Source organism: Liolophura sinensis, chromosome 3 (assembly GCF_032854445.1).
Source record: "Liolophura sinensis isolate JHLJ2023 chromosome 3, CUHK_Ljap_v2, whole genome shotgun sequence".
NCBI lineage: Eukaryota > Metazoa > Mollusca > Polyplacophora > Chitonida > Chitonidae > Liolophura > Liolophura sinensis.
Window position 1 is genome coordinate 9467991 of NC_088297.1, and position 3962 is coordinate 9471952.

A 3962-nucleotide genomic window follows, 5' to 3' on the forward strand; every position below is an offset into this window, starting at 1 on the left:
ACATGTGAATGACATTGATTTTAATCAAAAGCAAGCCAGCGCGCGAATAAGCCAGCAAGTTTACCATCAAGGTCCAGTAAAAACAAGGGTGTTTCTTTCCACCAATTTTCTTCCATACAAGTTAAATGCTTGAATTAGTCAATCTACACCAACCTTTCTCTGACATGCATAAATTTAATGTTGCATTCTAGATAAATTGTTACAATGTTCTTGGTTGACCAGTGATTCTCCAGGCAAAAGCATCAACCATTGAGCTAAACATTTATTTCAATTTTGTCAGTCAGGCTTAAATAGTCAATAACACTTCAATTGGCATATCTTAGATACGCCAAATCGCCTCTAAAGCGATACAGCTCCCTCAGAGCTTCCGGGACCTTGGCGACCTTCCCTTTCTTTGCTGGGACTCTTGGCTTCCCCCACTTTGAAACTGCTTCTTAAGTCCTAGGAGATTTCAAGCCTTTGCTGAACACAAAATTCACATTTTTCAGGCTTCTTGAAATAAATATTCTACACTTACATGTACAAGAATACAAGCTTAAAGCAATGTATAATAGCATTAATTAGTTGAGTCACAGTCACAGAAGTGCATGAATAAATCACCATAAATTTCATCCATGACTAACTTGCCCATTTTTCATGATCCAGGGATCTTTTGATTTTAGACAAGGTGTTTTGGGGTTTGCTTGAAACATGGGATGATATCTCACTGGAAAATTGTAAGTTTTAGCGCCAAAAAGAATATTTTGGGACATGCACTTTTGAGGACGAAATTTGAGATCATTTAAAGAAATGTTGAAGTTGGAAAATGAATTTCCCTGGAGAATGTCAGCATACTACATATACATCTCATGTCGATTTCCTTGTGTTAATTCCAAGCCTTTTCCACGCCCCACTTTTACCAAAAAACCTTATTTCTGTCAAATTCCAGGGTTTTCAAATCTGTATGAACCTTGTGACAATGGATTTTGTTTTAATGAAAAACCAGAAATATTTTCAACTTGGATATGTGTACATACAGGTGACCCCAGTCCTGAATAAGTTAAATACAGCATACGTTCACATAGGGGCAGACCTTGAGAGCTGTTCTGTTCTACACTCGAAGGCTTCTGGAGTTCTCGTGCAGAACTTGTAAAGGTATAAAACAAATTAATGTAAAATGGAGATAACGGGAGAAAGTAACTTCTCTTTAACAGTGTGTGGGTGGGTATGATTAAAATGCTTTCTGTCTTTGATTTTTTTTTTTTTTGATTGGTGTTTTACACCGTACTCAAGAATATTTCACTTATACCACGGCGGCCAGAATTATGGTGGGTGGAAACCGGGCAGAACCCCGGGGGAAACCCACAACCAGCCGCAGGTAGCTGACAGACCTTTCCACATACGGCCGGAGAGAAAGCCAGCATGAGCTGGACTTGAACTCACAGCGACCGCATTGGTGAGAGACTCCTGGGTCATTACGCTGCGCTAGCGTGCTAACCAACTGAGCCATGGAGGCCCCCTTTTTGTCTTTGACGCATAGGTTTTGACACAAATTTATATTTTACTGACAGCTCTGCTTAGGAATTAGATTAATACAAAAATACATGTATTTACGATGGAAGTCGTCTTGCATGTGAACTACACCTTAAGTTAATACCCAATACTGATTTCACAGTCGAGATTTTGGCTAGCGAATGTCGAGTGGCCTTGCTAAGTTGCTGGATGACTTTCGAGCAAGACCATCTAGTTAAGGCAAGAAAATGTATGTCATGTATGCTTCGTTCAGCAGGAGCATGGTGTACAAATTTTCAAATATACGAACTTAAACATCTCTGACGTAAAAGTTAATGTTAAATGTGATTTTCATTATATTTTTATCACTCCTTGTAGCCTTGTTGACAACTCACTAGAGAACTGTTTACAAACATGTACAAACAGAAGTACAACTGAATATAAAGCCACCGCTCCGAAGTCAAGATGCACCACATGTAATTAGATCTGAACAGTCAGCCAATGTCCTATTTCACCGTTCATGCTAAATCTCTTTGTATCAGACAGGTAGGGCATTGGTAACTGAGCGAGCAGAATGTCTTCTCTTTTTTTTTTTTTTTTGACATTTTTTTCCGAATTTTCTGACAAGAACTTGCACGCCTACAGCAGATATTGTGATAAGCCTAACAGAGAGCTTCAGCAATGTTAATTGGAAAATGTTAATCATTCTAAATAGCGCGACTTCTGACTATAACTGCGGCATACATTTGGCTTATCACAAAATATGCTGTAAGTCCTAGTCCGAACAGGTAGGCCTACAGTACATTATAACATGTCAGAATCAAAACATAAGGAGAGAAGACATTTAGCTTTCACAATTACTAATGTCCTAATCACCCCATACTGTTTCCAGGCAGTGGAATTTCATGGTATGAGAACAACAGCAAATTACCCATCCACAAATAAAACATGTCTGTATATATGTCAACCATGTTGAACCATGGACAGACCTCCACAAAATGGCGGACAAAGCCAGTTGTTGTTGCATTTTTAGCATTAATACCCATATTTCGGAAAATATATGATAGAATTCGACAATACATAAAATACTTTGCTACCCGGCATCACTAAGTTAATCCTGCGGGCTTAAGTGAGATTTGCAATACCACAGATATGATAATAAATCACATACTCGTTAAAATGTTTCCTCCTCCAGCGAGAGCACCTGCGTAGACTTTTCGGACCTCTGACAATGGAGAGCGAATACACGAGGGAGCAGTAATTGTTTTTTTAACAACGCCAACCAAAAGGGGTTAGATGCAGTATGCGTTAAGTGTTACGGTTTTACTGTTACATGCATAATAGACAGTAAATGTGATATGGTACACAAAAATGAAAAAAAAAAAACACACGTAGTGTAATGTAATTTGGGGCAATTTATTTATTCATTTATTTGATTGGTATTTTACGCCGTACTCGAGAATATTTCACTTACAGGACGGCGGTCAGCATTATAGTAGGAGGAAACCGGGCAATGTCCGGGGGAAACCCACGACCATTCGCAAGTTACTGGTAGACCGTCCCACGTACTGGGGCAATTTATAGTGATTTCCTATATTGGGCTCTAGATCTTCTCTCTTATATTGCCAGGAGATCCCATTCAATAATATAGCATTAATACTTTGTTTCAAACCACAATCAATCTAAATGAGCATGTTGGATTTGATTTGATTGGTATTTTACGCTGCACTCAAGAATATTTCACTTATAGGACGGCGGCCAGCATTATAGTGGGAGGAAACCGGGCAATGTCCGGGGGAAACCCACGACCATTCGCAAGTTGCTGGTAGACCTTCCCACGTACGGGAGCATGTTGGAAAGTTACCTATGACGTGATGGATGAGAAAAGTGTCATAGGAACACAAGTGTGTGTTGAGATCTTTTGCGTTTTTCTATATCACACTGGTGTATTTACCTGGTCGGACAGCGAATCCTTAGCATTAACTAAGCGGAAATCTAAGTTTGACACAACACAACATTGTGATATCGATATCACAAAATTATAAATCATTTTATTGTGAATCAACTGTATATTACATTCGTCGAATTGTTGGCAATACAATCTAATAAACATGACAATAATTTCCAGATTTCATAACTCTATGGGCTATAAATAACACAACGGATTCACATGATCATAGAACATAATATTGATGGATATCGATCTGAAATGAACATTATAATATAAACCATCCTGTAAATTACTGGCTGAGACAGATGACGCGGTCTACTCTCTGACATAATTTGCTCTCCGAAAATTATGTACCTGATAGTCTGAGAAAGGGCAGTGGGAATTCCCTATCGGACAGTCTGCTATGGGAAAAGGCAACTGAAATTTCCTATCTGACAGTCTGCTATGAAAAACTGCTGTTGAAGTTGCCTATCTGACAGTCTGCTATGAGAAAAGGTTGATGAAATTCCCCATCTGACAG

The 3962-nt window shown here is 38.9% G+C and overlaps 1 protein-coding gene across 9 annotated transcripts in view; it reads right to left on the reverse strand.

The window, feature by feature from the left end:
* The window catches only part of LOC135463699 (zinc finger protein 181-like), a 35726-nt gene extending 33045 nt beyond the window's left edge, over positions 1-2681 (reverse strand). For 8 of the 9 annotated variants that reach the window (XM_064741093.1, XM_064741085.1, XM_064741088.1 and 5 more), the window contains exon 1: positions 2663-2681. The gene's annotated coding sequence lies outside the window, so the exon portion shown is untranslated. Of the gene's footprint in view, positions 1-2422; positions 2449-2662 lie in introns of those variants that run through there. The other variant, XM_064741086.1, reaches the window with a different exon arrangement.
* Positions 2682-3962: the final 1281 nt, after the last annotated feature.